Raw genomic sequence first — 13,125 nt, forward strand, 5'->3', positions numbered from 1 at the left:
GTTACTTAGACACACACCCTGTGCAATCCTGAAGGAGTAACAGAGCAGCGGCCAGCAGGATGCAATGGTAGTAGACAGCCAGAATAAAAGGATATATCCCCACCGAGGAGCAAAAGACGAGAGTACCATGCCTCATCAGCGGTAGCCTTCAGCTTAGCAAACCTATTCTTTCTAAGAGGTTCAGCAAATCGTTTAAGGTTTTAGTTTTGGCTAGTGCTCTGTCTGTCAAGATAAATGTTCAATGACACTCACTGCATGAAACGGACTGGCCTTCTGCAAGAGGGTGTGAGCACATGCCTGTGGGGGTGCAAGGGGCCTGGCAAGGCCTACAGCGCTGCGCCGCCTGCGTAGCTGAAATAACAGACACACACACCTCTGCTATGCTGGTGTGGACCGGAAGTGCCGTGCCACCTCCGTCCCTTTATTTAAAGCCTTCTGGCCACGCCTGGCCAGAAGGTGATACAATTGTGGGTAGTGCTTCCGGGGCTCAGCCTGAGACCCTCGGAGCACTAGAGCGCTACATCCCTTCCCAACTTGCATTTTGAAAATAAACGAAATTAATCAGGTCAGCATGCAAAATCTGCCAGTCTGTGGTTAGGCCGTGGATTGGGCCTAAGGTTGTATTGCCACTTGCCTCTCGAAGGTGTCTGTTCTCGGGAGGGTCTTGGTGATGGCAGCGGTGCTTCTTCTGCGGTGTTCGGGGGCAGGTATGTGCTGGTTGTGGCGGTGTTCCCTTCTTCTTCCCTCGCTGCAGATTGGTCATGGTCGGAGTTTTGTTCCTTCGGTGGTGGTATTTGTTTAAACCATGATATGTTTCGAGTCACTTCCTCTCCGTTTCGGCTGGCTGTGATTGCTGTTCCTTTGGTCTCTTTGATGACCTAGGGTTCCGGTTCGAAAGGTGTTTTGAACTTTCCTCCTGGCCTCCTTGTTCGGATTAACACAGTCTCCCCCGGGTTCGGGGTCCTTGTCTGGGCTCTCCTTTTGCAGCTTGCTTTTTCATTGGTCCTTCTTCTCCGTTCTTGTGTGCCTGCTGGCGAATATGGTGCAGGGGCCCAATTGTCGGCCATAGGTAGCAGGTCTCTCCGTGGTCCAGCCAACATCAAGGCCCATGGTGATTGCATGGTGGTACTGTGTGGTGTGCTCCTGTACTCCCTTAGGAAGGCTTGTAGTGTTTCTTCTGGGTCACTCCCTTCTGCGGATGATATACGCAGCACCTTGTTCACTGTCCTCATAAACCGTTCCACTTCGCCATTGGCCTGTGGCCATTGAGGAGTGATTCGGTGATGTTTTATTCCCAGATTCTGCAGAAACTCTTTGAACTCGCTCCCCTGGAACGGGGGTCCATTGTCCGTTTTAATGACAAGCGGGATGCCGAACAACGCGAATGCCTTGCTGAGAATTGGGCGAATGTTCGCGAAGCTGGTTGATACTGCTGTTTCTACTATGGGGTACTTAGTGTAACTGTCAATTAACACTACCGTGATCTTCCCATCCGGGAAACTCCCAAAGTCTAGACTTAGCCATGCCCACGGCGACGGGGCATGGTCTTCCGTGATCACTGGGGCAGGTACTTCAGGGCTACTGGTTATTTGGCATGCTCGGCACTCCCGTACGGTGGTGTCAACGCTCTCTTCCAAGTTGGGGAGCCATATTTTCTCTCGCATCCTCGCCTTCATTCTGCGGGTGCCTTGGTGTCCCTCATGTGCTAGGGTGGTCGCCCTCTCTTGTAGAGTCTTGGGGATGACTACCCGGGCTCCTCTCAGTATCAGTCCGTTGTCGGCGCAGCTGAGGTCATCGTGGATTTTCCAGAATTGGTGTAGGCGTGTTTTGTCCGTCTCGTTCCACCCACTGACATCCTTCAGGAAATTTGCCCATGATCCTGAATGTATTGCTTCTTTCGCTCTTTGGATGACTGCATCACTGTCATAGTGGGAAATGATGGTATCTGCGGTTAGAGCTCGGGGGCAAGCTCCTGTTGATATCATATTGATGAATTCTTCGGTCTGGCTTTCTTGGTCCGCATTGTGGGGTCCTTCTGCGAAAGGGTGGCGTGACAGAAAATCTGCCGGGTTTTTCGCCCCAGGTCTATATACAAGGTCCATTTGATATTGTTGAACCTGGATGGCCCAGCGTTCAATTCTCGGTGGTGGGTGCGGTGCTGTGCCCCGGAATAGAGGGATTAACGGTTGGTGGTCCGTCACCATTCTGAATGGGTGGCCAGATATGTAGAGGTGAAAATGGGCGCAGGCCCATTTTACAGCCAATGCTTCTCTTTCAATTTGCGAGTATCTCGACTCTGTCGCTGTCAAGGCCTTGCTTGCGAATGCCAGTGGGGCCCACACCCCTGGTTCTGCTTCTTGTGACAGTAGGGCTCCCAGGCCCACTGGGCTGGCATCCACCAATATCTCTGTGGGTCTCGCAGTGTTGAAATATGCCATTGTGGTGCTGTCCAGTAGTGCTTCCTTGATTTGGTGAAATGCTTTGTCCTCGGTGTCTGTCCACTTCCAAGAACTTTCTTTCTTCGTCAGGTTTCTTAGTGGCTCTGCGATTGTGGCTAGATTGGGTATGAACCTTGCACAGTATTGTGCCATCCCTAAGAAACTCCTCATTTCGGACGCGGTTGTGGGTGCGGGAGCGTTCTTGATGGCGTGAGATTTGCATGGGTCCACCTTAACTCCGTCTGAGTCAAACACGTATCCAAAGAACTCGATTGATTTTCTGAAGAACTGGCATTTATCTTTGTGTAAGGTGACGCCATACTGTGCGAGTCTCTGCAGGGTGGCTCTTAGTCTGTGTTGATGTTCCTCACTCGTTTTGGCGTGGATCAGGATGTCGTCGCTTACATTCAACACCCCTTCAAGTCCTGATAATATTTCTTTAATTGTATTTTGAAAGATCTCAGCTGCAGACGATATGCCGAAATTCAGTCTCTTATATCGTCTCAGCCCTAGGTGTGTTGAAAAGGTTGTTATGTAGCGGCTCTCCTCCGCTAGCCTCAGCTGATGATACCCTGCATTAAGGTCCAGCTTAGAGAACCATTGGGCCCCATTTAAGTCTGCCAGGATGTCGTCCACTGTTGGCGTGAGGTGTCGCTCCCGTCGTATGGCTTTGTTCGGGATCCTCATATCTATGCAGATGCGGATCTTGCCTGGCTGGCGTGGCTTCTCGGCTATTACCATTGGGGACACCCACGGTGTTGGCCCCGACACCTTCTCAATCACTCCCTGTGCTTCTAGTTGGTTCAGCTCTTTCTCTACTGCGGTGTGCAGGTGAAACGGTATCCTTCGGTGCCTCAGCGCCACTGGTTGTATGGCGGGGTCGATGTGTAGTTTGATCGGCGGTCGCTTGATGGTTCCAAGGCCTTCAAACAGCGTGGGGAACATTTGCAGGACGTCCTCAGTTTGGAGCGCTTTGACTGCGTTCGCAAACGCGATGAGGCGGAGGTCTTCCGCCGTATTGCTTCCCACGAGTAGGTCTGCCTCTTTGTCTATGACATGGAAGGTCATCATTACTTCATTGTCTTCCGCTTTAACTTGAACCACCATTTTTCCTCGCAGCGGAAGTGGTTCTTGGCTGCCGTAGGTCAGTATTCGTGCTTTTGAGGGGACCAGCTTGGATCTTGGCTTCAGTGCTTTGTAGTGTTGGATGCCCATGACATTTACGGTGGCTCCCGTGTCGATGACGCCGGTCACTGGTGACCCGTCGATGTGTATTTGGCATTTTGGCTGGGGCTTTCGCCGTCTCTTTAGTTCACTTACGAATGATACGTAGTAACATTCATCTTCGTCCTCTGTGGATGACTCGTCAAATTGTGCTTGTCTCGGCGACTTGCCTGACCGAGACGACGCTGCGTCGTCTAGTGATAACTGCCTCACAGCTCCGGTGATTGATTTTCTTCCTGATGCTCCTCTTCCCCGGAAACCACCTCTGCACACGCTTGCGAAGTGGTTGGGTATTCCGCATTTCGAGCATGTCTTGCCTCGTGCTGGGCAGCCATCTTGGTTGTGTTCCTCTCTGCCACAGTATCCGCATGGTGTTCGGCGTGGTGTTCTGGTCGGCCATCGTCCTCTGCTTCCCCGACTGGTGCCGCGAACCGCGCCTACCCTTTCTGTCTTCACAGTTGTTCCCACGTCTGCTCGTGGATTCAGGGCTGCCTCCATCGCGGTCGCTCGTGCATCTGATAACTCGTGGGACCTGGCGAGGATTAGAATTTCTTCGAGTGTTATGCGCGGTTGCCTTAGAATCAGCGTTCTCAGGTGCTTATTGCGACAACCTTGGATGAGTTGCGCGGTTACTTCCTTCTTTTCGTCATCATCCGTGCACGTGCTTATGAGATCCCTCAGGCGTGCATGAAATGCGTCCATTGTTTCTCCTTCCCTCTGTTTGGACTGGCGGAACTTGAAGCGTTCATAGTGCGGATTTAATTGGGGGTCAAAATGGGCGTTCAGCGCATCAACTGCTGCGTCGTAGTCGGTGTCGGCCCCTGTATCTGGCAGGTGTTTGAACAGTTTGTATAGCTCTGTGCCTCCGAAATGTAGCAATAGGGATCTCTTTACTTCGTTATCCTTCTCCCTCGTGGCGGTGAAGTAGTTGTTTAATTGTCCTAGCCACACGGCCCACCTGGGCGCTGCTGTGCCCGGGTCTATCAGTTCACTGAAAGGCGGTAATGCTTGAATTTGGGAGTGGGCTAACGGTGCTGGTGGTTGCGCCACGGGGGCTACTGCCTGTGCTTGGGGTCCTGCTCGCTGTGCCGGTCGGCTACTTGCTGCGCTCCCCCTGTTGCTCCCCCTGTATTTGTGGACATTTTGGTGTTGGGCGAGGGTTTGGCGCTCTTTCACTGGATGTCTTTCCTTGCCCCGCAGGTTGTGTTTGCCTATGCTTGTTGAGGCTGGTGGATTATGCACTGGTATTTCGTGTCTCTGGCAGTTGTTATGTATGGTATCTGAATTCGCCCCGTTGTGCCTTTATGTGTCTCACTTGTTCCTTTCATATGTGTCTTCTTTTATTTGCATGCGCTTGTGCTTGTTTCTTGTCCGCTCTCGCGCGGTGTGGCGTGACCCGCAGCTTCACTAGCAGGTGTTATTTGTTTCCTTTGCCAGCGGGGCGTTTGCGTGTGCTCGGGGCCTCGCGCTTGATTGTCCTGAGGCGCCTCTCTTGTTTCGCGCTCTTTCCGAGCCTCCTTCGAAAACGTCGGCTCCTCACCTTCTGTGCATGCGCGCACTGCCGGGCCTGCTGCCGGGTCGCTTTCTTCGGCATGCCTCCTCGCCTGGGCCGTCCTGCCGCTGTTGTCGCCGGTGCCACACGCAGCTCCTTGCATCCGCTACTTACCGGTAGGTGGATCTTTGTCTTGGGTGGTTGGCTTGCTTCAGTCGTCGTCTTCGCTCCGCTCCGGCGCTGCGGCCGGTGGGTACGGGCAGTATTCGATCGGGCAGGTAGCGCTGCTGGCTTGCGCTGCTCGATTTAGGCGTATCCCACCCTCGTCACCAGTGTGGGGGTGCAAGGGGCCTGGCAAGGCCTACAGCGCTGCGCCGCCTGCGTAGCTGAAATAACGGACACACACACCTCTGCTATGCTGGTGTGGACCGGAAGTGCCGTGCCACCTCCGTCCCTTTATTTAAAGCCTTCTGGCCACCCCTGGCCAGAAGGTGATACAATTGTGGGTAGTGCTTCCGGGGCTCAGCCTGAGACCCTCGGAGCACTAGAGCGCTACAATGCCCATATGGACCGTCTCACCTTTTCACTTAATGAAGTGTAGTGGTACCCTTGAGCAAGTTCTGAGGACTTAAATAGGGGGATACATTGGTTACTAGATTACTCAATGTCACCAAGGATACAGTGCTTCACTCCTAGTATTTGGTTGAACTACCTAATGCATTCTGGAAGTTGGACTTCTGTGTCACGTCAATTGATGCAATTGAAGTAACAAATATCAAAACAATCATTGGCAAAAGAAAGCAACGGAAGGAGTCAGGTGTCTTTGGCAACATTGAATCTTCTGGCAACCTTAAGAATGAGTGGGAAAGAGTGTTTCTAAGAAAGGTGGCAACCGTACTCCACCGTCACCATGGACAGCAGCCACATGTAAGGGTTACAGACTGCCAGCACCATGTTTATGACTCACTCCCTACTAATTCATTTGCCCACACCTCTTAGGCTATGCTTAGTTTGGTATTTTAGTTGGCGGAAAGAAGCAGAGTGCCTCCAGTGTGAATTGCAGTAGGAAAGATGGATTTTGTGTCATATCTCCACATCTTGCACATGCACCTTTTCTGGTAAGCACCACTAAAGATGTCCCTGAAAGATGCACCATCTCAGTCTGCCCACAGAGTCAATTATTGTTTCCTGCAGGAGAAACTTTTTACCCCATGACATCATTGAGTGCTGGTGATGAGAGTTTTCCTCTAATCATACAATGCTTTCTGATTCCAGTTTGTGGCAGCCAGCTGGCCCTCACCCATACCTTCTCTTTCACAGAATCGTACTGAAGAGCTGTCGCCCTGGTTCGGGTTTTTCTGCCCTTCTTCCCAGGCCCTGGTGTGCATGTAGGCGTGTTTTGATCATTCAATCTTCATATGTTTCCTGTTTATGTACCCCCCCTTTTAGTTCTTATATTCATTTATTTGAGTACACATTTTTCAGTTATAAACACGTATTGTATTCAGTATTGTTAGCACTCATATATTGTTTAATGTCTAGTTCAACACAATTTAATAGTTAAGCATTTGTTTATATATGTAACTCAAACTGTCAATGATTCATATTGTTTAATGTTTATTGTTACAATTGTCAATATATGATATTCAAATAGACACTAGTAGTAGAAGTAGGTGAAGGTGCAAGTTCATTGTTGTTTTTGATAACAATCAATTAGAAACCAGTTCACTTCTGGACAATCTCAAAAGGGCATTTAAGCTAAATACAAATACCTGATAGGGAGAGATGTATCTTCACCCTTACTGGGAACGAAGACCTGAGAGATTGAGCACGCGCAGACTGGAGCTGTAAACACCTTTTTGTGCCACAAGCAGGGAACTCAGGCCATCAGAGAGGACTTATCGGCTTGCTGGGACACTAGCTCTCTTCATACCGAACAGTATATCTGTTGGTCCACCAAGACATGGGGATGAAAGGTAAGGCCATCTAAAATACTCATACTGGCTCCTATTGGTGCTAAGCTAGTTTAGTCAGAGAGAAGAAGGGAGGGAGTGGAGAACATATGCAGAGGCACTCTACAGTTATAGTGCTGCAGTTGTTTCTAATTTTATGTTTATTAGCTGTTATTGTTACCACTTTCTGTTTGTTTTTATATTCACAATTATACACATAAATGAAGGCCTGCGCAGATTTATTAATTCCGCTGACAGAATCCGTGTAATTTGGTAATTCTGCTTTACGTTTGTACTTATAAATTCTGCTGCTCTGCTGGCAGAATTATTCTGCTGTAAATTCATGTTTCTAAAGAGCCCCTGGAAGAGGGAGCTGTCGCTCTTTGTTTAAAAATTACTGCAGATGAAAGTTTAATCTACTATGGTCTTTAAACATAGAGGGACTACTCCCTCTTGCAGCACACTTTATAAACCACTGCAGTACGAACATCTTGGCACCCTTACATACTCTGCAGTAATTACTGAAGAGTATGTAAGGGCACTGGAGGGTAGGCACTGGAGTGATTTTTAAACAGAGTGGGAAGAGGGGAGGGAGCAATCCCTCTATGCTTAAAATCCACTGCAGATTAAACTTTAATCTGCACTGTTTTTTAACCCGTTGAATGCTTGTGACGGAACCGCTCCGTCACAAGCCACGGGTGAGCTGTGCTTGTGACCGAACGGTTCCGTCACGGCCCGCTCGCCGCGCCTGCGCGGCGCTGATTTCGCGCCTGCGCTGACGCTTTAATGGGCGGGCGGGTTCGTGACGGAACCGTTCCGTCACAAGCACAGCTCACCCACGAGCCGTGACGGAGCGGTTCTGTCACTAGTATGGAGCCGCCGCGCGGCCGCCCCACCGCCGCAGCGAAGGGGTTAAACATTGAGGGACTGCTCCCTCTTTTGGCCCTGTTTAAAAATCACTGCACAACACAGCAGTGCATACCGTTTGGCGTCCTTACGTTCTCTGCAATGATCACTATAGAGTATGTAAGGGCACCGAATGGTATGCACTTCAGAGTGTTATATATTTGGTTCTAAAGTTTAAACATGTATTTTTGGACACAAGTGTTCTTTTTGCAATAAGAAAATAGCACCAAATTCCCACTCTACCAGGTAATGGAATTCTGTGGAATTCGGAGGAACCAAATTCTGCCTGCCCCTAATATTATGAGGTAAAATAGGATTTTGATTTTTAATAGAATTAAAAGTATATTCTTAATGTGTGTCTATTCATGCAAGCACTCCCCTGTGTCTCATAGGAGTGATCACTGCCCAGAACGCAACCATCCTCGTGGGATGTGCAGATGGTTTGTGTGTTACAGTCCACCGGGTACTGTCTCAAGCTGTATGTTGACTAAGCCTGGATTGCTTTAGGCCCTAGATAGGCCAAAGATCAGGCAATATTCCTAATATGTGTCAGAAATCATATCACTGTAACATCAGTCCTTGGTATTTATCCAACATCTTCATCCTGCGGCTAGTAGTTTCACTTTTACCCTCATATATATATAGAACATGCAAGGTGCTGACAGTCTTAAGGTGTCACACGTGACATGGGGATACTTGGCAGCAATGCTCCTTGTGGCAGTGGTACCTCAGTGTCCACCCTGGGTCAGGGACATGAGAGGATTGCAGGTCTGACACAAAAGATTCGAACTTTCATAACCTCCATATATAAATGGAGTTTTCGGTCTCTACGCAGTGTGATAGCCTCCAGGCAATTACAGAAGAGCCAAGCCTTTTCTATGTATGATAGCAGAGAATAAGAGCTGAGCTGATTTTCTTATAATCAGCTCACCAGCCTTCCATATTTTTTATTAGGAATTGTATTATCCTCATGGCCCATAATCTCATTCTCGCATCCTCTCTTCCAAAGCGAGGCTCATGAATGCTGAAAGGATAGTTGGTGCACCATTAGGGGCATCCACAAGCTAGCTGCTTTCTGGTACACCATGTTGCTTCCTGCAGCTGACTTACCTTTATCTCATCCCTTATGGATGTTCTAGCCTTGCACATGCTCTAGTGTCCTCAAAACGGTAGAGTCTGTTATTACTTGTTGCTGGCTGAGACAGAAGAGAAACTCACTTTTTGTTGCAGTGATATGGTTGTACAGAAAAAGACCTAATGAAATAAGGCCTCCTTGGGAACAAGAAGGGTAATTTCTTTAAAAACGTTGCTATCTAGTGACCCCTGCTATATTTGACATGATGAACCAAACTCGGTAGATGTTGAAACAGTACACAGCAGGCTAAGATTTTTTAAGACCAGACTAACACTGGTAAAAATAAAACTCAGGTCAGAGAAACCAAATGGACATTACCTAAAATGTAAATACTAGCTGAGGTTTTCATCCAGGCATGGGATCATATTGCATCTATGAAAAAGACTATTTATATGCTGAGGTATCACTTTTATTTTTATTTTTCTACACATAAGATATGGCCTAAATCGTTTTGCTCTTTGTTTTTTCTTCTTCTATATACTCATATGGATTAACAAGATGTATCCTGCTCTTACTTTTTACCGATTCCCAAACAGAAGATCTTTCTTCTCACATGCGCACCCTTGTAGCCATTACCTGAGTATTCCCTGTAAAGCCGGCATTTCTTGACCAAAGTATTTTCAACAAGCATTTGTGAGTGATATTTGCAGTAGACTCGGCATAACAGGAATCTCTTCCCACAAAATATAGCAATGTATGGGCAATTCTGATACCTCTGCATCAGCACATGTAATCTAAAGAAGACGTGGAACATTCTACTCTGGAAAGGATTTCTCTTGCCTCCTGTTTCACTGACCAGAATGCATGTATATGATCATCAGACACAGCAGGGGTAGAGTGGCTCTAACTGTCATCCTCGTGTGAGTTAGCCCCGGGGTTATTGACTCTGATCATGTCCACTCTTTTCTCTTCTCTGGCCCACACCTCCCCCCCCCCACTCTTTTTCTTAATCTCACTCATCCTCTCTTCACCCCCTTCCCTCTCTTAACTTTCAGCATGCATTTTCCCCTTAATGTATCTCTCTGTTTCTTTGCCCCCTAGCTCTTCTGAATGCAATACTATATCCCTTTTGAATGTTTTGCATATTGTTAATTTTATCTTATTTTGTTTTCCTTCCTTGTAAAGTGCTCTGAATGCAATATTTTATTCCCTTGTGAATTTTCTGCATATTGTTAATTTTAGCTTATTATTTTTACCTTCCTTGTAAAGCGCTCTGATACTCTTGGGTCCAGCAGCGCTATATAAAACCTTTGAAATAAATAAAATTTGTATAGGAAGCATTTTTAACAATATAGAGCACTACTTTTTACACACTTCTATGATACCACATCAGGTGTTCCAAAGTCTGTGGTACATCACTTAAATTAAAAAACAGGGTCTAAGGTGTGGTGAAATCACTTTCTGGGGTTTCAGAGTCAAAATGATATCACTTCAGCTGCCTCTGGCATATTTGTGAATTGATGCCCATGTCTAACACTGTTGATGCGCTACTCATTTCTATGTCACTGCCAATAATGTTGTTTTAGGTGCTGTTTTTAGTTCTCATCATTGTTTAGTTCCATATTCTCATTGGCTAGAGTTATGTCCTATCCTAAAAAAAACTCATTTTGATCCTAATATCTTATTTAACTACTGCCCCATATCTGTGTTACCCATTCTGGGAAAACCTTTAGAGTGCTTAATTAGCAAACAATTAACAGCCTATCTCAAAGAGAATCAGATTCTGGATCCGTTTGGATTTAGATCTTGCCATAGCACTGAAATGGCCCTTTTGGCCATCACAGACTCTCACTTGCCACTTGCTGTGGGTGCTGCTGGAACTTTTTGCAGCCTTTGATACAGTATCTCACGCAAGGCTGCTGCAGAGACTGCGTGAGATAGGTATACAGGGGACTGCTCTCAAACGGATCCAAAACTTTCTGAAAGATAGATTCCAAATGATGACTCTGGGTCCTTACACCTCCCATAAGATGAGGTTGGACAAGGGTGTACTACAGGGCTCATGTTTGATCCCTACTCTGTTTAACATTTATGTGGCAGCCCTTACTGAGATTATAGACCCATTTGGCTTTGAAATAATATTGTACGTTGATGACACTCAGCTGATTTACAATATTAACAAAGATCTGGCCAAAACCAAATATTGTTTTGCGAAGGGAATGCTAGCGATCTCTAGTTTGATGACAGCTAACTGTCGTCAGCTGAATGTTGATAAGCCCAAGATCAAGTTGTTTGGCAAGTCATCAACTCTTTGGTCCGATGAGGGGTCGCCCTCTAAATTGGGCGCAGTTCCGTCCCCCAGATAGTCTGCGAAAATTCTTGGGGTAAAAATTGACCAAGCCCTTTCTGTAAAAGTGCAGATTTGGTTACTAATGGATAGTATTTTCACACCATGTGCCTATTATGCAGAATCTTTCCTTATCTTTTGATATCTGTTAGAAGAACACTAGTCCAGGCCCTTGTAGTTAGTCGACTGGACTAAAGGAATTCTCTACTGGCTACAGCAAATGAGATGCTTATGGCTAAATTACAAGTGGTACAAAATACTGCAGCCAGGCTTGTTCTCAATCTTTCATCTGGAACGCCTTTTGCCCCCTCTGAAATCCTTACATTGGCTACCGGTAAGGAAGAAAAGAATCTTTAAAATCTTCTGCCTCACCCCTAATGCCTTAAGGGGTCAAGGACCCAGATATCTCCAACAGAAACTCAAATGTTACGTACCTATTAGAAGCTTAAGATCCCAGGACGAAGCCTTGTTGAGCAAACCCTGTATCTGTTTGTCTAGATGAGGTGGTACAGCCTTTTCCTACCTGGCGCCACTTTATTGGAACAAACTGCCTCTTCACATTCATCTCTACGCTGACTACTGTCAATTTAGGAAACTGCTGAAAGCTTCCTTATTATAAGTTATTTCTCTCTTGTGGATGCTTGCTTGCAGCTGTAGGCAGCGCGGAGATGCCCTAGGGTAAGTTGTGCGCTATATTTAATTTAATTAACATTACATAACATAACAAGTGGTATATTGTAATTGAATTTATATGGCACCACGTACCCCTCTGAGGTGCTGAAGTACTTTGCAGGTGGACTCTATGTGGGAGAGCAAAGGATGGAACTGTGTCTTTGTCATGTTTTTATATGGATAGAGTCAATGTTAGGAGTGAGGACCAGAGTTGTCTTCTGATCTTTTTTCACCGTGCCTAAGCATGTATTTGCTGTGAAAAGGCGGCCATGCTTTATTTTAGGGAGTACCCATCTGCCAAACTTAAACCAGGCCCTAACTCTCAAGATATAAATCGTGACTGGGTGAAGAGGCAGGAAATATGCACAGATGAAAGGACTTTTCAGGCCACAAAATTTTAATTTGTATTGTTCAGAGTTTTTCCAGACAAAAGTAACAATTTCAGTGGGACCTCTTTCAACTCCTATCTGGCTCCAAGAAGACTTTGGTGTAAACAACCTGCAACATGCCCCGCTGGAGGATTTCGACATCCATTTTAAATGCTAAGTCAGAAGGTTAAATCTTTGATGGACCCACGCTCCATTGCGGTCAGCTTGAAATTATCCCTAGGTCCTGTGTCAACCACAAACAGTGACTATTGATTAAAACTTTACTTTTTCAAGACACTTTTTCTCCTAATTAATTAAATTCATATCGCTGGTTCCGTGTATTTGATTTTTGTTGTTTGGGTGAAATTTTGGTCACTATTTGTTCTCTGTTTTTTAATTGGAGTGCAGTATTGTTATGTTTTTTTTTCACTTTCTGTTTTCGTACTTCTGAATGCTTTACACATTTTCTCCAAGTTAAGCTTGAATGCTCAGTGTCATAGCTAATTTTATTTACTATTTGTTCTCTATTTTTTAAATTGGGTGCATTTAAAAGAAAAAGTTTTTTTTACTGTTTTCCTACTTCTAAATGCTTCACACATTTTCTCTAAGTTAAGCTTGTCTGCTCAGTGTCACTTGTGATGGACTACCTTC

At 46.4% G+C, this 13,125-nt stretch overlaps 1 protein-coding gene across 1 annotated transcript in view; it reads right to left on the reverse strand.

Moving 5' to 3' along the window:
• The window catches only part of CHAT (choline O-acetyltransferase), a 521,284-nt gene that overhangs the window by 507,853 nt on the left and 306 nt on the right, over positions 1-13,125 (reverse strand). The window lies entirely within an intron of this gene.

This window comes from Lissotriton vulgaris, chromosome 5 (genome assembly GCF_964263255.1).
Source record: "Lissotriton vulgaris chromosome 5, aLisVul1.2, whole genome shotgun sequence".
Taxonomy (NCBI): Eukaryota; Metazoa; Chordata; class Amphibia; order Caudata; family Salamandridae; genus Lissotriton; species Lissotriton vulgaris.